General features: G+C 41.3%; 1 protein-coding gene across 3 annotated transcripts in view; it reads right to left on the bottom strand.

Annotated features, from left to right (window-relative positions):
• The window catches only part of PHACTR1 (phosphatase and actin regulator 1), a 294,543-nt gene that overhangs the window by 146,861 nt on the left and 124,372 nt on the right, over positions 1-23,310 (bottom strand). Inside the window, exon 1 of one of the 3 annotated variants that reach the window (XM_051611910.1) lies at positions 20,900-20,966. The exons of the other annotated variants lie outside the window; for them this stretch is intronic. The gene's annotated coding sequence lies outside the window, so the exon portion shown is untranslated. Of the gene's footprint in view, positions 1-20,899; positions 20,967-23,310 lie in introns of those variants that run through there. 3 annotated transcript variants of the gene reach the window in all.

Below are 23,310 nucleotides of genomic sequence, written 5' to 3' on the forward strand. Positions count from 1 at the left end.
ACTTGTTTTACAGTCTATTCAAACAATGGTGTTTTTGCAGGGATGCCACAATATTTGGCAACTTTTTCTAAATATTTCCCTTTCCTTCTTATTTCCTCTGCCCACTGTACTATAAATCCCAGCGAGAATAAAAAAGAGGTAAAAGATTAATTAATTAATTACCAGCTGCTCTAGTGATTAATACATACATTGATGTTGTATTACACATACTGAAACAAACTGAACAACTTGGAGCAAAGAGGAAAATACATACAATTTAATCCACTGACTACAACAGAGGAATCAGCCACTAACACTCTTGGATGCCTCTAATCAGCCACTAACACAGAGAATATAACACAGAGAATGCTTTTTGGTAGCATCCTCTGTTCACTGCTAAAACATGCCCCAAAAGCCACCTCAGGACAGCTGACAATTGCCAAAAGGAGTCTGTTGCCAGGTGGAGAATCCTTCTACTTGCAAGCCACAACTCAAACCCAGATACCCAAGTATTTTTTGTCTGCCAGGCAATCAGTGCAGCAGGGCTCTGGTCCACAGCAGGGGCTCCAGGGTGCTAGGCTAACAGTACTTCTGTGTATTTCTGCTTACTGCATGGCACATCAGCAAAATTGGGAGGGTAAGGAGGAAGAATCAGCCTGAGACTCCTGCAGGCCAAAATAGAGGATGACCTTTTTAGTTCTGCAGCTATAAACACATTCGTAAGCAACAATCCCAGCTACTCCTCACAGTCATGAGCCCAAGAGAGCTAGGTGATGAGTGCCACACAAACAAAAGCAAACTGAAGGGAGAAGAAAGGAAAGCAAATACCCTTTCCTGGCCTTCCTATGTTCAGCAATGCTGTTGAAGCATCACATAGCTCATTCTTGCTCTACTTGCAGGGCTCTCCATATCCTGTACGCATATTTTGCAATGATGGAGTCCTCTCCTTATTTAGGAAAAGCCCAGCTTTATTTCAGTGTGATACCATATGGTGTGACAAAAATGATCAGGAAAGGTTACACACAAAAACACGTAAGCTTAGAAACGCCTGTTTACTGCAAGTGTTAAGAACTGCTGATGGTAAAGGACTCCCAAGTATAAAAAGGAACATGTCATCCTCCCAGAGAGGACACAAAGAAAGCTGCTGGGCTGCCATTTGAATGCCCAAACATGTATGTGTAATTAATGCACAAAGGTCTGATGAAACTATGGGTAAACACCAGCAATGAACCAATGTGGAGTCTGGATTGCTTAAACAGCTGAGCAAGAAATCACTACCATTAGATGACACTCAAAGGAAGAGACAATCTTTATGCTGAAATCATAGGTGAAGTTCTAGCTCTACATACACACTGCAAGTCCTAGAATCAGAGCTATTAGTCATTACAGTCCTAGAAAGGTCATTAGCTTCCTTCTCAGAAAATCTGAATTTTTCTATCTGATTAAGATGTAGGAGGACCTAGAATTTTAGTGATCTGTGTGGAGCACTACGCAGGTCCTGCATAACTGGCTTTCAAGAGGAATGAGAGCCTACACCATTTTTACCATGATAATACACACAGGATGAAGCAGAGGCATGAACTGGGACTCAGTATCAGTCCTGCACTCTCAGTTTAGATCTAGCTGTGATCCTGAAGTTAACAAAAGTAGTTCCAAAAATCTTGGTGCAATTATGAGACTGAAACCAAGGAGGAATCTGAATTAAGTTCTGCCTGGTCAATTTAGCAATTCACAAGGCTGCACATCTTAACTATACCAACACACAATAGCACTCCTGACTTAACGACTCACAACATGCAGCAGATTCCTTGCTAGTTACTCCCTGCTTAGCACTGAATAAAGTCCAATAAACACTGGATTTCCACACACACCCCCTCCCCCCAATGCCTTCATCCTTCTGCTCATAAATAAACAAACAGCTCTGCACCTTCTGCTTTCCTGCCACCAAAACGAGAGCTATCTTATGTACAGGTGCAGAAAAATAATTTAAATCCCCCACAAACCCAAACTTACAGTCAGGTAATGCATCTGTAATTCATCACAAGGTTATGTTCCTCTATAGCATGCTAAAAAAAGCTCAGTGAGGGGGGAAGGCAGAGCGTGCCTCGGTGTGTGCCTGTGTAACTAGCAAGTCCCTGGGGAAAAACTGAATGTGATTTACTCTTCTCAGATATGCTCCTAGCCGTGAAACAGGGAAGGAGAAGGTCCAGAGGAGGAGTGCAAGCATTTGGAGTAAATAAAGTCAAGCACTGGCCACTCCTGGGTGGTGAACAGGCAAAACTGTTCCCTCCTCATGGGCTAGTTTTATACCTTTTCCTATGGATATAGAAACTGGGCACTTGTGGCTTTGTTGGCTCCAAGTAATACTACATGTCTGAAAAGCAAAGCAAACAAGGCAATTGGAGGATTTAATAACAAGAATATTAATTTGAACAAAACGTTTGACTTAAAATAACATGTAAAAAGCAGCAGAAGCTTTACATTTATAACACAGAATGAAGCAACTTAAAACTCTGTGGAACCGATGGAGCCTTCTGTGTGTGACAAACTGATGACTTGGAAGAGCCTCTTCTGGAGACTCTTGCAATCAAAATTCAGTAAAGCAGGTCACAATCATCACCTTTCAAGATGCCACAATGGTTTTTTTTTTGTTATTTTCTCAAGAATTGCCCATGTCTGAAGATGGAAATAAAAGAAACACTGTTAAAAAACCCCAAAAAACTACTTGTAATTGCTACTGCTTGAAATCTTGGGTGATCAACTTGAGACACCAGAGAAAACCTCAGTCTTTCTAGATCTGCTACTTGGGATATCCTGAAACTCAAACCCTTTTACAGCATGTGGCACGGACATGAACATCACAAAATCCCAGAAGCCTAAGACTTTACATTCCCTGTCACAGGCACTCAAGGACTGAGCCATACACAGTGCTCTGTCTCCTCTGGCTCCAGAAGGGTCTGAGTCATCTGGCTTTAAGGAGAATTGAAGAAAATAGGTCAAACTGAACTTTCCATTACAGGCAATTGCAATGAAGTCAATCAGCTTGCACAAACATTGCTCTCTGCACAAATTACCTTCGTACGTCTGTCTACATGACTAATCTAATTAATTCCTGATGATACCAAGTAGCACGGATTCCCTAAGAACATACACAGACTAACATACCCGGCTGATAATCCTTACTTTTACTGTTGCTTCTTAGGCGGAAATTAGGGAGAAAGATCAGACTGCTGGAATCTTTGGTGAAGTAACACATCCAAAATAACTAAGAGCATGGTTTGGGACAGACCAAAAGATTCATTTCAAAGAAATCAAATGGATAGTTATTATCTCAGAAACTCTCTAATGGCTACCAAGATCACTACCCTACAGCAGACAAAGTTATGATCAACAGATAATAGGGATGACTGGATTTTTTGCTTTTATAAATGACTCATATTAAGTCTGTTGCTTGCAGTTCAGAACAGTTTACTTGAAGGTCAGGGATATGACTGCATGAAAGCACACTCATTTAGGGAACACTTTCTCCAAAAAAAGAAAAAAAAAAAAAAAAGGCAAATGGAGACGAGTGAAATTTGCAGACTTTGCCCCAGAGAGCTCATTTGCAGTTACATGGTTTTACACTCTTACCCACGCTTTCTAGACCAACGGCCTGGGACTTCTCCATGTCTCTCGTGGGTCACTGTGTCAGCCACACAAAACTAACGAGTTTTCATTTCAATTTAACAGCTTGCTATGGTTCCTATGGTTTTCAGTGCCGTTCTGGTTGAGGCAATCTGAGAAAGTCATAACATGTAAAAGCTTTGGAAGATGAACTTGTGGGGAGAGCCAGACGACAAGTCCAGTAAAGTCAAACTCTGACCAAGCTCAGATGGAGGATAAGAGGCTGAGCTCAAGAAGCAAGCTAAATGTTTGTGAGGTCTAATAGAGGTACAAAAAGTAGGCAGGCAGGTAGAGATTCAGGAAGGAACATGAGGCGAATGGATGCAACCTTCAGTTGGAAGAGAGAGCAGATAAAGGGAAGGAGGGGGAGAAGAGAGAATATTAGGAAAGCTGTGAATAGATATTTAGACTTCCAGCCTGCCTTTGAACCGACAGACTCTCCCAATCTTCAGGGGCTTCTCCAGCACTGAGAAGCACTTTGTAATTACACACGAACAGTACAGGAACCAAGAGCACCAGGGCAACTGCAAAGGACAATTAAGATACATATGCTGGCAAAGCTGTAGGGGTAATCTTTCATAAACATCTGCCTCCACTGGGCCAGACAGCAGCACGCACTGTCAATCTTCTCACTTCAATAAGCACTCACATTTTTCTCAAATTAGAAAAACAAGACAATGCAAATCCCTAGGAATAGCATGCAGTCCCTATACATATCTCCCAGTGAGCTAGCAGCTTGCAGTACTGAAACGAAGCAAGAAGCTTCTGACAATATAATGAGCATCTTCTTCAATCTTTTCCTCCTTCAGCATAAACACAGGCTCCTCTGAACAGCATAGAAATCTGCATGAGGAGCTTCTCACTTTCTCCAAAGAAAAGCAGCAAAAAAGGATTCTCACTCTCCTCCATTTACCCCCAATTATCTTCACTGCAGCCCAGTCATTCTTCATCATCAGATTCTTACCTCTTATTTGCTGCTTGTACATTCACTGAGGACTCATACAAAGCACAAAACACAGAAGGAAAAGTTTGGTTTTGCATCATTCCCATGTCATCATTCCCCTACCATCCCAGGGTTTAACATAACCAGGCTAGTCTCTATGACACCAACAGACAATACACGTGCCATCAAGAGCCATATTGTTTGCCTCTGTAAAACCTTAAATAGCAGTCAACAAAATAAGCCATGGTGTGCTATAGGATCTGAAGAAATAGCTGTAGCAGTTTTTGCTGAAATCCTGGAATATATTTCAGTGTTTAATTTGCCAACCTCTTTAACAATCTGCCCCTTGGATAATTATAAAGCCTCAACATCCAGACTAGATTTTAGTAGTTTTCAGGGCCTTTTACAAAAGGAGGAAATATGAATAGCTAAAATCTAATTCAGCTTTCTCAATCATGCACCCTTATAATGTGTAACTACACACCTATACTACTCTTTGAAATCTTAACCAGCAGGTGTGAAAATTACTCATAATAAGAACTTAACCCTAACCTTTGTTATTTTTTGAAGTTTTATGGATCCAGCTGCTCCACCTGCCTGACCCATGCCTATCTGCCAAAACCTAGGTCTCCAGGGGACAAAGGTAGCACTAAAAGCAAAATTTTGCTTTTACCAAACGTTTAAACTAGAGACTGTATGACTGAAGGCTGAAATAGAAAGTCTGCATTACAATATGCATTACATTCACAGTGAAGGAAATGCAGCAAAATAGTGGTAAAACCCGCTGCAGATCTTTTTTATTACTTTCTATTATAGACATTCCAAGGGGTCCCAGCAGAGCTCAGGACTGCAGCATACAATGCACTCTGACATTTTAACAGACTTTTTGTCTTAATGATCTTCAAGTTTTCCTCTATTGCAGTAATTCTCTGAGCTTAACCCATCCCGATTTTGAGACTTTGGTGCTTCAAGACTTTGGTAAGGCTCTAAGTGCATCAACAGGCAAATAGCAGATGGGAGCTTTCTATCACTTTATGGGTTATGACTGGAAATCTATCAATAAAATGTATACTACAAGACCAAACACATCTATATTCTTTATATCACCATACACAACCAAGAACTTATTGTTCAAAAGCAGTATTTAATGACTGCCCTGGAAGAAGATTCAGAAGAGAATACAGTTTGCATATTCTTGTGATGCTTGTATTGAAGCAGATGCTTCTGCATAGAAATATATTTTGCTCTCCCCACAACAGGTTAAGGTTTAAAGGTAAGGCTACTAATTACTCATAACCAAGTATAAGACCAAGTTGCCCAGAGAGATTGCAAAATTTCTGTCTCTGATGGTTTTCAAGGCTGGAATGGATAAGTCTCCAAGTAATGTCATCTAATTACACCTGCATTGAGCTCCGGAGGTCCTGCCCAACCATTATTCTATGATTCTAAACCAATCAAACAATATCTTCCTCTGACTTTGTGCTAACAACCAAAGGCAGTCTAGAGCCAAAGACAAGGTCACAGGGATGTGAGAGTCTATTTCTGCATTCTGCAATTGCAAAGCAACCAAGCTTTCTTCTCAGGTTAACAGCTTTAACCACTCAGATGAGATACTTAAGTGGGATGAGACCAGCCCTTCAGTAAGAAGCTGTCAGGTTGCACCCAAGGGAATATACACAGCTTTTCAGTTTTCCCCAGGGAAGCCTTTTCGCTTTCTTCCTCATGGGACCTGCAGCGTCTCTTTAGAGATCTCATGCACTATAAGCTACAAATAAGCTTTTCATAACAAGGCACTACTTTTATTTTTTTTATTAATTTTTTTTTTCAGGCATATTTTGCCATTTTTCTAGCTGCCTTGAGAAATCCTGAACTATGCACATTTTGCAAATATGCCTTGTAACCTTTCCTGATAGAGGGTCCTCCATAACTTCTAATTGCATCCACCTGAAGGAATTTTACCTCCACACTCTGGTTGCCAGAGGACAGCTATCCTGGGAAACACAAGTACCACAGGACAAAGGGTTGCTCTGGCTGCCTGAGGTACTGCTCTCTTAATGCCTGCACAGAAACTCACAGAGGGGCAAATGAAAAGGCTTCTAGACCCTGACAATATAGGACACAAGCTGCAGTTGCATGTGGGAGAGGAGCAGGAACTTTGTGAGGCAAAGCTGGCCTCCTAGTGGAAGCACTGGAACCAGTAACGGGGAACAAGTGTTTGCTTTTCTTTCTCTTGTTCTTTCGACCAAAGCAGGACTTAAAAGCAAAGAAGGTGACAAAACAAAGAACACGGGTTGTAGAAAATGAAGCAGCTTATTATAAAGCTATTATGTATAGCTGGATTACTGCTTAGCTAGGGGATAATGAAGTTAGCATTTAGAGATGAAGAATGGTTGAAGGGGTTTTATAATGATATGGAAAGGTTTTCATCTTTGTATCAGACAGGTTGAATTCAGGTCAAGTCACTATGAACTAAACATGAATGCCATCTGAGTTACTTCATCAGGCTCTGTGGAATGAGCTTGGGCTCTTGTAAGCTCTGTGGACAAAGGCTTATTCATAACTAATTATCTGCAATAAGAAGCTCAACTTGAATGAGGAGGTGCTTTATAAAAGGTACTATTCAAACAGCGCAGTCTTGAAAAGGTTAGAATTCAACTAGATACAACTGTAAAAGTATCATTTAAATATGACAAAGAGAAAGACAACATAGCTTGATCAATGTCTTACAGAAAGATGTGCCAGATCTTTATTTGAATTTTCAATTAGAAGCTAGTTCTTCCTGCCTGGAAATTTAGAAATTGCACAGTGCATGTTGGGCACAACTGCAGTCTAAATAAAGAGGCAAAGAACAGAAGGTAACATTTACTAGCCACCACGTACATCAGCATCTTTCAGGAATCTGCTTCTGCTCTTACAAATTCCCACAGTGAGAAAGAGAAGGCGTGTTAGTTAGTACCAAGGAACGGCGTCAGCTTCTGGCTCGCTAGCAAGAGCTATAAACAACAACATCTCACACAATGGACAACTGCCTTTCTACTGGGTGACTATCAGAGAAGTGCTAGGATTTGCCAGTCACAAGTGGTAGTTCAGATACAGAAATTTTCACTGACTCAGAATTATGAGTCCTCTGTATTTTACGTTTTGGGAACAGTAAATGACGTACACGAGAAAAGGTTAGTGCCCCACGTTGGGTGCCAATAAACTGTTGTCACTGTTTGACTCAGTTTGACAACAATGCTCTCAATCCCCTCCCCCCCGCCCAGGTAGGGAAGGAGAGAGAGAATTAGGAGAGAGATGCTCTGGATTGAAAACTAAACTACACAGTTTTAATTAAACACCAATGATAAAAGAAAATATATACAATTATATAAAAATGTGTTCAGGAAATGTACAGAACCCCTGTTGCCTCCGCCCACTCCCCACAACTCCCACAGCATCTCCTTAGCTGTGAACAAAAAATCCCGAAAAACTCCAGACTGCTGCTTGAGAAAGCACAGAGTGATGATGGTCAGGAGAGCTCAAGCCTAGGGGTCGATAGTGATAGATGGACGGAGTCCTCCCTGGATGCCGGCCATGGATGGAAGAGAAGGGAAGAAGAAGCAGGAAGGAAGTTGTCTTCTGTGATCTCTGACCTTCCTCTGAGCTTACATAGATTTATGGAATGAAACATCTCTGGCCAGTTTTGCTGTCTGTCTAATCTAGCCTCCTATGTGGGGGTCATAGATCTGAGCTGGCAGAGTAAAGGTGTGACCTTGAAGACCCAGCAATTTATTACCATTCCTAGCTGGAACCCTCTCCTACTAGTTAAAAGAAAGCTTACTGAAGGGAAAAAAAAAAATCAGTAAAAGGAAAATGAGCTTCATCCTGGCTCAAACCAGGACAGTAGTGGAGAACAGACTTCATTCCGGGGCCAGGAAGAGGTAGGAAAGGTAGAGGAGAGAAAGAAGCTACGTAAGCTCAGCATGGGAAAAGAAATCAAACAAGGACAAGAGACAGTGACCAATCAGTGGGCTGATACTCATGCAGTTGATTGTCATGGCCACCAATCTAGCAGGGATTTAAAATACTTCACACGGTAGTGCTCCATCTAGCACACTACTATGCAATGTTACTCTGCTGCATGTTCTGCTTTGGATCTGTGCAACAGGACCATGTTAGGCAAGTGCAGCAGTATAATCACACTAATAACTGGACTTTGTGAACTTTTTAAACATGGGCATCTTTAGGTCCCTAGAATGACTACCACAAAACCAACAGTGTGGAGAGGAGCTGGGGAGAGTTTAGCCAGTCTTCAGTTCCCCATTCTGTGCTACACAGTCCATGCAATCAGATTTTGTATTTTGATAATTCTCCCAAAGCTACAATAGTTGTGGTTATGAGAAGTTTGAAGCATGGAGTTTAGGAGTAGGTCTTTGGGACTTGTGAATGTCTCCAGGGCAGGAACAGGCTAATTTAGGTACAACCAAGTAATACTAATCAAAGCATCTGAGGGAGGAGGCGGAAGGAAATGTCTCCATGACTAGAAAGAAATATGCACATTTTTGTAAGAAGAGACAAAGGGCCTCTAGCTTTGGATGGAACAGGAGAAGGTGATCTCTTTCCCTTCATTTTCCTTCTGTGTTTTTTTCCCCATCCTGTGCGAACAGAAAGAAGTGGGTATTTTGCACAACAAAGGAAGGGGGAAGGACTGCCGCTTGAGTCAGGAGAAAAAATGAGGGGTTAACTCAGATGCTCAAGCAGTCAAGGAACTTCTTCACTCTCCCATGTACTCCTGTCTTCTGTTACCTTATCTTTATGATGTTTTATGCTGTTTGTTAAAAGCCCATTGATCGAATAAATCTGTTATCTTTATATTCTGTCTCCTGATGCATTTTACTCAGAGGATGCAGCAAAGTATTTTTGCTGCACAGCAATTATGACATTGGGACCCTTCTACAAACATCAAGATTTCTAATGCATGGCGCCAGGATATTCAAAGGCTTACAGATGTCCAGTTTCTGTCCAGGTGATACCAGGTTTGCAAGATGACATATCATCTGGGAGTAAACAATTACATAGAGAACATTATGGGAAAATAGCAAGTTAAGGCACATGGTCCTGAGGATCCTGTGGCATGAAGTTGATGAATATGTCAACAACTTCTGTTTTAGTTTACTGGTTTTAAAATTGAGTGTGGTCATTCAAATATAGAACACAGAGCTCAACTGCTTCATAGAAGCACCTCATTAAATACACTTTGCTTGAGCATAATAGATACTTCTAAAGTTTAGGGTGGTTCTTCCATGTGTCAGTAGACACATGAGGTGCTGCAAGCCTGACTCATTTTCCTCTGTTGACAAGCAGCATGGCACTGTTTGAGATGAGAAACTCTGTAATAACTTTCAGCCCTAAGGGTCTAAAATGGTAAATTCTGGAAATGAGTAACTTCCAATTGTCTACTGGTTGGGAGGATGGGCAGGAAAAAAAGTACGTGGGATGTACACAAAATATTGTTTAACCATCATTTTAATTATGATTGCAGAGGTTTTTTGGCAATTTTTCAATTGTTTCATGCATTGCCTTCTGAAACCTTTGTCTACAAAACATGCCTGGATGATAGGTCAGATAAGACTTAGAGCTTTTTAAAATGTGAAAACATTCCTCAAACACAGTTGTCCTCATAAAGATTTTTGATAATGGAAGCCTTGAGAAAATAGGTTTTCAGGAAACAACGGATCCACATTTGGGATGACTTAGTTAAAAACAAAACAGAATAGGGAAAAGTCTCAATGGAAAACTTTGTGTTTGGATGCTTGGTATACCTTCATAATTTTTAATCTCTGTAGAATAAACATTCTCTGTAGATCACTGCACTCACAAAACGCAACACATTGAAATCCTAACCAAATATCCTGAAACAAACCCAGCCAGAGACATTAATAATGCTCCAGTGAGTGCACTGGCACAGTTTGATATTCCAGGTCAATGAAGCTTATTCTAAGCAAAACATCTGGAGGACTGTAAACCCAGCTTTCTTTAAAAATTAAATCTATGCTGAGCTTTTCTTAATTTCTTTAAGATGCCATTTAATTACAGTTCTGATCAATGCCATTTTGCCAAACCATCTTCTGCACTACTTGCCCCAGTAAAAATTAAAATTTATTTTCTCTCATTCTATCCAAAGTAGTTTATCAGAGCAGAGCATCAAAATATTAATTTCTGGTCACTAGCGTGGATTTTTGATCCAAATACAGAACTGAAATGGTATATGATCAGAAAGTTTTAAAATTTATTCATGCCTTCCTCTGCTTTTTTTCTTCTCAGAGCTGGATTGAAACAAATTTTGTTTTACAGTATTTAAGGCTAGATTCATATCTAGGCTAAGGAATCTTCATTGCTTCTTAGGCTTTTTAAAGGAAGTCATTAATATCAGAATTGAAATGGAAATGGGAGGAGTACTTCCAACCCACTCAGCTGGTAAAGAATTATTTAAATAAGCATTAAACAGATTTTGTCTTTTAGATGCAATCAACTAAGTCAAACTGGGCATCTCTGGAGCATACACTTTCTTGGCAAAAACCTAATACTACTGAATTCTGGCCATAAAATACCCCACAAGCAACCTCTGCTGCCGTGTTTTCAGCCTCAAAGTTCGAGAACATCCACAGCTCTGAGGCTATGCCCTGAGCCCATTCATCCTGAAAAGCAAACAAACAAGCCAAGCACACTTCATTCCTCAGAAATGTGTTCCTTTATCATGATACTTTGAGGCCTTTCCTAAAGCAGATGCCACAGATTGTTTTCTATTGATAACTCTTCTCTTGTATATACTGAAATTTCATTTTGGCATTGTCTTATGGGAAGAACATCCTATTGAATCTGTGTCAACTATTCAGTGGCTTTGCCTTCCCCCATAAAGCTATAAAATAACTACTATAAAGATAATGCCCAATTTAATACAGAATTAAACTTCCCTGCCATGTCAAGCTGGATGCCAATATATGCACATGTTGCTGTATAAGGTCTTTTGCATTGCTGAGTATGAGGCAAGCGATCCCATGCCTTCAGATGTAATTTTCAAAGAAAAAACCAAAACCTCTCTAGCCACACTATGGACAGCTCAGTTTAAAAAAAAAGTTTTATTTCCTTGAAGTTTATATTGCGTAAAGAAGACCTTCTGTATGTCCTGCTTTAGACATTAGTATTATTTTATGGATGCAGAGTGAGGAAAATATACTACTCGGTTCTAGCAAGGATAGCCAAATTCGGTCTGTAAGTAGCATGAGCCCATTACAGTGGTAACCATTAGGGCACCACTGAACTGGTAAAATCTCTTCAGATACCCAAGTATCTGAAGTGTGGCTAAACTGCATAAAAAAACACAGAGCCCCCAAAGAAAATATTACTATTTATAATTGCACCGCAGTATCTCCTGGAAGCTTCAGGCAAGATATGAGGGCTAGCCACTATAGTAAAGACTCAGAAAGAGTCCCTGTCCCATTACAGACAGACAAATGGGTGCTTATTCCTTGGATAAATAACTGAGATACAGAAATGGCTTGCACAAATTAGGAGGATGTCTGAGTTAGAGCTGCAAGATCACCATCAGAAGAGAGTAGCATGGTTTTTCTGGAGACTCCAGTGAGTCTTTGTAGATGCATTCACTTTAAAAAGTCTCATAATATCACTGTAAGGAGTGGCTGCAAGTTGCTACTACTCCTAAGCCTAGAACCTGCACTTGCTTTAAGAGAGACATATCAAAAAAGCAACGGATTGCTGCAGAGGGATGCATGGAGCATAATGCATTGTCTGAGAGAAGTACAGTGCTAACACATTGTGCCATGCAGACGTACTGTCAACTGGCAGTGAGAAGCAGAAGATGAAAGAGCTGACATTTGCCAGCTGCCCCAGGATTTGTGGTAATGGCTAGCAACTGCATTGCCTATTGAAAAGAAATACTAAATGTGCGTGGGTTGTGGCAGGCTATGTACAGGCTCTGATGCCAAGATGCAGCAGCAGCATCTCAAGAGGTGGCTTTCCAGGATATTTGTTTTCTTTGTTTCTTTCCTTTTCTCAAAAAAGAACAACTGAACCATATTCTAGAACTTGGAAGAAGCCTCCCAAAAATTACAATTCCAGTGGCACATAAGACTTTCTTGCTATTGCCTAGACCTTTGTTTTTCACAACTTTGTAGTAGCCTCCATGTATTACATAGAAAAATGCATACATTGTTTGCTTACAGTGCCCCTAAGGGAGCAAACTTATTGAGGTCTGAAATGTCTTTATCTGAGTTGCTGCCCCAGGGTTGATTGCTAGCCTGCATCTGCCGTGTTAGCTGGCCAGAAATAAAAGCTCCTGCAAAGAAAACATGTTTTACAGAAAAAAAAAAAAAAAGAAGAGAAAAATCTATAATTATCCAGTCACATTAGTGACAGTGAGATCCTCCCAGCTTTCCAGCCAGGTACAATTAAGAATTGTTTTAAACAATGAATGACTTTATTACAGCAGTAACTTTCCATTACATTTCACAGGGAATGTATAATGTAGTGGGGGACACGAGAAACTGTAAAGCAGTACTTTCATTTAAAAGACAAGCAGAAACAATACCAGGGTAAGCAGTGCATGCCTGAGTCTTGCAACTTCCCAGCAGCACTCCTCCCCACAGTGCCAGTGGCTGCCAAGCCCCTATGGAGCAGGCTCAACACTGCAGAATGCCTCTTTCCCCTTTTTGGGTACAAATTTGGTCACAAAAAGATACCTGAAGCCCCAGGCAGGCTCAAAATGTATCTCTTCCTACAGGCAGAATTTTACCTAACCAGCCATACAGCATGCTCCGAGGAAAAGCAGATGCAATGGAGCAATGCAACTGCCATCAGCTGCTCACTTAATCTAGGTAACACCTTTTTAAATGGCTTAAATATAACAGGACCCCTGTCAGTAACCACTTTTCACTTTTAACGCTTTCCTTAGCTGATACTTAGTTGATACCTCCCTTAGCTTTTTTGTCTCTTTTCCCCCAAGCTTCTCACTAGCAAAGATTCATGACTTCACTGTCCCTGTGAAACAGGGAAAAATGCTAACCACAGCTACAATTTATGTATCTATAAATGAACCCTACTATTTAGCTTTGATTTGCTGCAGAAGCACAATTTTAGCATGGTATGAGACACTCATTTTATATCAAGACAATTGATAAATTGATGCCTACCATAAGAGCTGGCATCATGATCTAGTACCTCAAGCTTTTGTGTTTCATTATAATCTCAAAAGTGCTCAGGTCTGCATTCAATTATATGTTGCCAGAATACAATTTCAGTTTCAAGTAATGATAGTAGACTTCTAGATCCTGTCAAATAAAGCCAACAAAAATGTCCCTCTTGAGTTTCAACTGGTGACCAGTTCCTTCTTCTTCTGGCGACTGAGTATTTCATTACAAGAGGCAGACATCTGTATTGCTGGGATGCATGTGGAAAGGTCAACCCAACCTACAGCTGTCAGAAAACCACTGCTGCTTTGATAAAAAAATGCAACAGCTTCCATGCATTCTGGATTCTCTTGTTCTAAGTTGGCTGGAGCAAGGACCTTCACTGAGGCAACAGCCAACCCTACTCCAATGCAGGGAATGCACTTTTTTTGGCACCCCAAATGGCAAGTGTGTTGCTCATGATTTTTCAGTCTCTCAGCTGCAACCTGTCACTACCATTCAAACACTGAGCAACAGCCATGCTTGCTACATCCCTGCCATCCGTTAGCACCAAACTCAGTGCAGAAATCAATATCCCACTCCCCTCAGCTACTGTTTCAGTTTCTAACATCAGTTGTAATGAGTTACCCTCTCCAGTGCTTTGCCAATTACACCCCACAGACGCTGGGAGCACAATGAAGGTGCCAGGCCTGCGTTCTTATGCAAATGTGGATGTTCACATAATGCAGAAAAGCTGGCCTGGGAAACAAGGACACACACCTTTTGTTTACTGACATGATACCCCATACTAGATAATTTGTTTCTGTTTGAAGGAGAAAGAAGTATATCACAAACTTCCTATTTTGTTGCACTCTTGAAATGGATGTTTTTCACTCTCTTACCACATGTAATCTCTGAGGCTTTGAAATAATGAAAGTTTCTCTGTAATAACTGCATAAAAAACTTCAAAAAGATTTTTGTTTCCCTAATGGAATGTCACCAGATTATGATTAATTTGCCCTCCCTTTGAGGTCTCAAAGGAAGTTGATTTTTAAAAAGAAAACAAATAGAAGAGGCCAACCTGAAGGTCCAGGTTTTCAAATATGATGAGAGACTATGGGAGCAAAGCTTGATGTGCACAAAAGATTTTTAAAAGCACAGGGTGACTATTTTCTAAAAGGGAACCCCCTTTATGATGTGTCCAGCTGGTCACAGGAGCAAACAAACAAACCAGCAATTGTTTGGAAAAAGTAAGCCTAAACCCCAACAGTTTTAATCTCTAAATACAGTTCCTGAAATGACACCATGAACTTTGCAACCAGGCAGCAGAGAAACAACTCTGTTTCAGCAGACTGTGACTCCTGGAGACACAGAGTTGGGTAAGCAACAGGAGCAGGGTTGCAAGTGCAGCAATTATAACAGCAGCTCGTCAGGGGAAAGCAGCTTGTAAGGAAGAAAGCTCAGATACAAAATAGCTCAAAGCCACTCGGAAATTACTCAGAGGTCTCAAAAACCTGAAAACTACAGGTCCATTTTAATGGCTGTAAGAAAATTTAACGCAGTTTTTCTGAAAAGTTATGCATCAGAAATAAAAAGATGAACACATGCAGGGCTGACTGCCAGTTAATCACTTCTCTGACAAAACAAGCCCCTGCGCAATCCATAGATAGAGGGATAGACACAATACTAAGCCAACTAGGAAAGGGTCTGGCATACAGCACAGCCTCTGCCCCATCCAAGCATCCATTTGCTGTCCCTAGTCTGCAGCTCATCCCCTAGGACAGCCTGGGTCAGTCTGTGATCTTAGTAAGTAGCTGCAGTGCCTGCAGTGATGGCTAGCAGGAATTCAAAACATGGTTCCTTCAAACTGGTTTGGTCCCTACAAGAAATGGCTCTTATTCCGTCCCTATAACTGCTGGCACTGCTGATTTGAATTTTGTCAGGTGGTTTCTCTCCACCCTCCTTAGCCCACCAGTTCTTCAAGGCCAGATGTCTTATGGCCTGCTCTAGATTGGTGGTGGTGGGTTAATTTTCTTAATTTTTATTTTTTTTTTTAAGCAAAACCCCCAAGAAATCAGCATTCAACACCATGGCATCAGGACTGAATGCCTCTCATTGCTTCTGCTATTTAATTAATCTGTAAATAACTGATAAGGATGCCAGCACTTATTTATCTCTGCAGATGGCTTACTGTTTTAGCAGAAGGGGGAAAAGCACCACCTCAGGCCTAAAGGAGGCCTCTTAAGTGGAGGTTAGTCACTCCTGCTGCTCATGACTTTATGCTTAGGCCTTGGAGCTACTTCATCTACATGGTTTGTGAATGGGACAAAGTTTCTTTCACACTGAGATAAATACGCAGAACAACATACTAATTAACTAGATACAGTGCTAGTGTAAGATAGATTCATACTACTGAGTTCACTTGGCTATACCATTTACTGTCACTTGAGATTTCCTTTTAAAATATAAGTAATAAAAACCAAGTCATCTGGATGCCAAGCCCATCTCTTTCCTCAAAGAACTATGCTCACTTGCATTCTAAGCCAAAAAATGTCTGTACAGATGAAATCTCCCTGAGCCATTTTCTTGCTGTGGGATAAGCAGTTAGATTATGTCAATGAAAAACTAGAGCAAAACAGGTAAATTCAAAGTATGGGTGGTCACAGCTTGGGACAAGTGGCAGAGTGTCAACTGGCCTCTCAATGCTAATGATCCTACCAACCCTGCTTCAATACTCGTTTCCAGACTTGCAGTTTTCCCCAGGAGCTGTAAGTCCCACCTGCGCCAGGTCTCCCATGAGTAGATTAGCTTGGCCTTTGGAAAACAGAGCAAGTACATTTGGCTTGTTATATTACTTGGATCTTTTCACTCTACTCTCTATAACTGCTAATGGTAGCAGAAGAGAAAGCAGAAGAGCCACTGCTGCTTTTTTTTCCTCTTCTAAAAATGTAGTCCTCCTCTCCCCCCCAGCCCCTAATCTTTATTTCAAGTAATTTCTTATTTTGTATATTTAACACAGATGTGCCACTATTTTCAGGATCTGTTTGGGTTTCTTAATTAAAACTGAAATGCCTCAGAAGCCTCATATGTTTAAACACATACCTTTCTTTCCTATTCACTTGTTTCTGAGACAGATAAATGTTATACAGAGAAGTCATCTACTGCTCCTGACGCAAACCCTCCCCCCCAAAAAAAAAAAAAAAAAAAGCCAGTAAGGCTTAGTTGAGCATCAAATAATACCAAAAATCTCTTGCCTGTCTGGATCAGCAGCATGCAGGCAGTAAAACTGAAAGAAATCTCATTAGCATGACCTAACAGTCAATTATAATACGCAAGATTTAATGTTAAGTACCACAGCCTGATTAATCTGCAGATATTTCTATTAGTGGGAATGGTTCTCTACAAGTTTCAAGCTTTAGTTCATTGCACCACATTAAGCAAAAGGTGGGAAAGGAACAAGGGTAGACAGATCCTCTACGTCATTGCACTGACTCCAAAAGCAGATCCCTTTCATTCCTGAAAAGGCTCTGACCATGTGAAATCCACGCAGATTCTGAGGGCTCCTCCTGATCACCATTTTCTAGTAGGACATTGGAAGGTTTTTCCTTCTTTCTAAGTGTATATAAAATACCAAAATGAAAATGACAAATGTTCCATGCTTCAAAACATTTTGGGTTGGATTCACACTTGAACAGTCAGAGTTGAGTGCCTGGGGGCAAAACACACCATGGAAAGCACAGCTTGCAGCCCTGTCTACCATTACATCCGAAAAAGGTGGAGTATTTTGGATCTACAGAACTTCTGTAGGAATGCCTGGCCTTGCAAGGCCAGCAAGCCTGAGCTTCCCACTTCCCAAGTGCAAAAAAGACCCAACAAACACAACAAAAAACAAACCTCAAAGCTTTTGCATAAAGTCACAGGGAATCTCCCAAATCTCTTCTATAGCTTTAAAGACTCGTAATTTAAATTTTCCAAACTAGTTAAGTCATGACTACTTTTACACTGAACTGCTATGGAATGGAGCATCATTTTAACATTAAACCATTAAATTGACTGGCCTGATATCCTGATGTCTTTTCTGACCTAAATTATTCTGTGATGCTAACTAGCATTGCTTTACTCAAAACTGAATTTTGGTAAGTTGAAAAAAAATGTTGGGAAAAGTTGCCTAACTCGAATTGAAGATCTTCAAAACACTAGATTTAGAAAAAAACATGAAAAATTGAGAGTAATGCTCCAATTCATTTTGGTCTGGGCAATCACATGGGATTCTCTTCCTGTTTCACTGTTCTGAAACAACTCAAAAGTGTGACAACAATTATTTTCAAGCAAGAATATTACTTATTCCATAGTGTGAGCTTCCATTCATCTTTCTTGTTCTTTGCATCTGTCATAAGGGAGAGGAAACAACTATCAAACAATACTCATCTCTTTAAAAATCTTCTCTCTTCCTGAGTTTTTTTTTTGCTGCAGCTGCATGCCAAAGTAGTTTCGTAGCAATAGCACTATGAAGGAGGACTAAAAATCACATATCACATTTTCTTTTGCATTCCCATGTTTATTTACAAACTAGATTATATGTAGTTTTGAGATGACATCACACACAACCAAAATCTTATCTTCTCTGACGTAGTTTTAAACACAGGAACTCCATAAAATAAATACTAGAACCATCTTTCAAAACTAGAGGCTAGAATATCATGGAAGCACAACTATCCAAGCTAGCATAAGACCAGATCATGCCCTGCCAGGAAATAAAGAAACAATTAAAAGAGAAAAGCTCTTATTTCACTTTACTGGAATGGGTTAGTGGATAAAACACATGGGGATTTGGTTTGCATTCCCAGTTTTCCAAACACCTTCTTTAATATTTGCTAAATAGTTTAGTCCTTTCAGGATACAAATGTTACGGTTTTCCTACTTCAATGTCTAGTGTGGTTTTAGATGGTTGAGTTTCAACACCTGTTTTTGTCCATGATGAAAGATAGTAGAGAATTATATAGAGCAGAACACCTATTTTGCTTCATTCCATGAACACGTCACAGAAGGCAAAAGTTGGGACTGGGAGAATGAAGAACCATTCACTGTCAGGGTTCAGGTACAATACCATCTAAGGCATATGAAGGTGCACAAGTCCATGGGACCTTATGACATGCACCTGCAGGTCCTGAGGGAACTGGTAAAATACGTTGTTAAGCCACTATTCGTCATATTTGAGAAGTGGTGGCAGTCTGGTGCAGCTCCCACTGAAAAGTGGAAAACTAATCCCTATTTTTAAAAAAAGTAAAAAGGAACACTTGGGGAACTGCAGGCCTGTCAGTCTCACTTCTGTGCCTGGCAAGATCATGGAGCAGATCCTCTGGAAACTATGCTAAGGCACAAGGAAAACAAGGAGGTAGTTGATGGCAACCAACATGGCTTTTCCAAAGGCAAATCATGCTTGACAAATTTGGGGGCCTTCTATCATGGGGTTACACAGTGCTGGTGGATGAGGGAAGAGCAATTGATGTCATCTACCTGGACTCCTGCAAAGCTTCACATTTGGGCTGGACTTCATATCCTGGGCTGCATCAAAATAATTGTGGCCAGTCGGTCAAGGGAGGTGATTCTGCCCCTCTGCTCCACTCTTTTGAGACCCCACCTGGAGTACTGTGTCCAGTATTGGAGCCCCCAACATCAGAAGGGCATGGAGCTGTTGGAGTGAGTCCAGAGGAGGGCTATGAAGATGATCAGAGGGCTGGAGCACCTCTCCTATGAAGACAGGCTGAGAGAGTTGGGGTTGTTCAGCCTGGAGAAGAGGAGGCTCCAGGGAGACATTATATCAGTCTTCCCGTACCTGAAGGGCGCCTACAGGAAAGCTGGGGAGGGATTTTTTACATAGGCATGTTGTGATAGGATGAGGGCAAATTGCTTTAGACTGGAAGAGGGTAGATTTAGGTTAGACATTAGGAAGAAATTTTTCACTGTGAGGGTGGTGAGACACTGGCACAGGTTGCCCAGGAAAGCTGTGGCTCCCCCATCCCTGGAAGTGTTTGAGGCCAGGTTGGATGGGGCTCTGAGCAACCTGGTCTAGTGGAAGGTGTCCCTGCCCACAGCAGAAAGGTTGGAACTAGATGATCTTTAAAGTCCTTTTCAATCAAAACCATTTTATGATTCTATGATTTACCTGATTGCTACACAGATCTATAATCCTGTGCCAGCAACCAGCCTCTCTCCATTCCTGGCCATACTTCAGAATAGCTTGACCAGAAACCCACAGGACAATTTCACATACCTCAGTTTCTTCCTGTGAAGGAAACCAGGCAAAGATCACTGCTTATCACTGAGAAAAAAAAAGGCACTGCCTTCTTCACCTACAGTAGGATTGTTTCAGCACTTTTTCTTTCCTGTTTCAGATCTGGGTTTGTCCCTAGCTCCTCTTTGCAGCCTGACAGCTGCTGTAGTTCTGCATAATCATAGAGCACAGAAAAAGCATAAAACTGACTCAAAACCTTCATTTCCAAGTGCAACCCCTGCCATCTTTCTGAATGAGTCTCTTCTCCTCTCTCCACCTGTGTTCACCCCCATTCCACTGTGGTTAAGGGCCTGCCCAGTTTCCACACAGATGTAAAGACATGGGGTTTGGTAGCCACAAGGTACTAGTAGAATACAGTTGCTTTTTCTATTATCTTGTAGGATGTCCAAAATCAAATGTCAACAACAGGGTTAAAAAAAAAAAAAAAAGGCAGCAGAATATAATTTCCCCCCACCTCAGCATTTTCTCACCCTTTCCTAAGCTTCTTTACAACCCAGAGCAGAGAAAAGTACCACTAGGCCATTTCAGGTCTTACAGATAACTTTCTATGCCACCTCCATGGCATGTGCTGTTATTCAGCAGTTACTGCAGATCTCAATTTCAGTAGGATTTGCAAGTCAATCCTCTATCTGTAAATCCCAGATGGCTCAGTGATTTTTAGCAGAGCTATTGATCTCCTCATTCATACATACCGGCTTCTGGGCAAACACACCCAGCTGCTCTCATCAACCCACATCTGACTGCCACGAGAAGAAAACAGGACTTTGTGAACCAAAACGCTACCCGCTAATAACACCGCAACTTTGAGAAATGAAATTAGGCAGGGATAAGCACATGGTTTGTGCGTTTGCCTACCTGATAAGTGATCACAAGGCTTCTGGCAGGCTTCTTCCCTCTCTCTGCAATAGCTGTGCTTTTAGCAACTGAGCAACAGCCTTCCTAAGTGTGCTCTGAAAACGCACAAGCTCTACACACACCCATCCAGCCTCGCTGTGCCAGACAGCCCCTTCTCCTCTGCCGTCAGCCAGCCGAAAAACAAGTTGCCAGCTCCCGTATGAAAGGAAGATATAGAGGTCAGAACAATCAGTGCAATTAACCATCCTGAAAACAGTGTGAGGCTTTTTGTAAAATGGGAACAATCGGGTTTTATCTGCTCCTTCTCCCCCTCCCATACATTACCTATAAATGAAGAAGGTCTTCAGCAGATCCCTGTATATTTTATGCCAGCTGCTCTCTCTTCCTCCTTCTGTCTTACACCACTGCAGAACAGTACAAACTGATTTAGGCTGCTTGGTGATGAAGAAGGCAGCTGCTCCTTATCTCCATGAGGCAGGGATTCCTATCTCCTCACTGAGACCATCTGAGGAACCATTCACTCAGATAAGCAATAGATGAAACCAGTGTAGAAGACAGAAGGTTGTCGAAGGGGAGAGGAAACAAGCCAAAGTTCCAGCTAGCCTTCCCTCCCCACCCATGCTCTTCCCCTCAGATCACTGAGCTTGCTACCATAAATCAAGCTTCCACACGGCTGTGGCAGTAGTAGGAAATTACAGGCAAAGTGGCATAGGTGTTGTATAGTACTGCCACTTGTTCATGTTTTAAACACTATTTGTTGAGCTTTTTAACATGCAGTTTGTCTCCTTCTGCAGGGAATTACTCAGGCAGGCAGTCACATGGCTGCAGCAGCACAATTAGAGGATTCAAACCATGCTAAGCTCTTCAGGGTTTTGATCTGGAAATCACACAGGGTGGGGAGACAAATAAAACCAAACGATGACAAGGAACCAGTATCTTCATGCAATTAGCAGCTTGTAACTCTCCCAGTCTGCTCTCACCCAGGGCTTGCTGTCACAGAAAAACTTTGAGTTATATAGTAGTGCAAATCTCACCTAAGTTAGAAAGGAACCCATTAGCACATGAAGTTGAAAAGCATCAGGCAAACAGGCTGCAACATGCCCTCAATAAGGGGATGGGTGCTAGGGAGAAGAGGATACGTATGAACGTGACTTTATCAGACTTGAGGGGCTATAAGTTTCAATAGTATAAAAATAGTAAAAACTTTCAAATTATAGTTCAAGTTCCAAGGTTCAAAGTTGTTCTCAACCAGAAAAACATGTCAGGGTTTCATAAAATCTAAAGTGATCTTACAAAAATATTTGGTGTTGTCTTTGCATTCAAGTCCCCACGCAATACAGCTCTTGCTTATAATTCTCCTTATGGTCAGGGGTGTTACTGATACTGCCAAAATGCATCCAAGAGCCAGCCAAAGACCAGAATATTGCTGGAGGAAGCACTACTGGAGGTGCACAGAATGGGTGGCTCCTCAGCACCTTGCTCCTCCTCTGGTCTGTGATGCCTGTCCCTCTAAAACTTCCCTTCTGACCCAGAGCACATCATACAAATCTTTCCGTCTTTCCAAAGTGCCCCCTGATCACTACGTAGGGCCATCCTCCACTACAGAGGGAGCTGAGGAGCAGCTGACAGTTGTGACCACATAAGTCAGTGCTCCAGAAAAAGAGTGCAGGAAAAAGAGGGCTTATTGGGGGTAAAGGTGCATATCTGACCTTGCCGTTCACGTGACCTTTTCACGCATTCTGAGCTGGTGACCTTTGTGGTCAGACTGATATAAACACGGGCTCATTTCAAGCAGACAACATGTGATCCTGGGGCCTGGATGTTTCTCAGGATTCTTGCATCTTGTTCCTCTCCAAAAACCTTTCCACTGCCCTGACACTGGTTTCTTCAGCAAGTTACCTTTCCTCACCTATTCCATGTATCCCACACAAAGCAAAGCCAGGGAAACATACTGGAAATTATCCCAGTCATCAAAAATGGAAAAAAGAAAATGCCATTTAAGTCCACTTAGGTTGCTGGAAATATGGGAGTGGAATTGGGAGTCCCCAGACTCGGGGAGAGTGATGACTCAATGATGGGGTGCATTTGGTGTTGGACTCCAATCTAAATGAAAACTGGCATGCATGAAGAGGCTTAAAGCAGAAAGCTGACAGAATATACTGACTTCTGCGATTTTACTTTCCTAAAACTATGAACTTCTGGACAGCACATGTTGCACTTGTAGAAATTTATACTTTGCTTTGACACAAAAACCTTCACAATAAAGAGAAACTGGGAGCTTAAAACCATGGTAGTGTTCATACCATGGAGATCTGAATACAAATCTTGTGAAAAAGAAAGCAGCATGTACTACAGTTGCCCCCCAGAAATTACTAGCTGAACAAGTAGCAAAGTCATTTGGACTTGCACTA

The sequence above is a fragment of the Apus apus genome, chromosome 2 (assembly GCF_020740795.1).
Source record: "Apus apus isolate bApuApu2 chromosome 2, bApuApu2.pri.cur, whole genome shotgun sequence".
Classification (NCBI taxonomy): Eukaryota; Metazoa; Chordata; class Aves; order Apodiformes; family Apodidae; genus Apus; species Apus apus.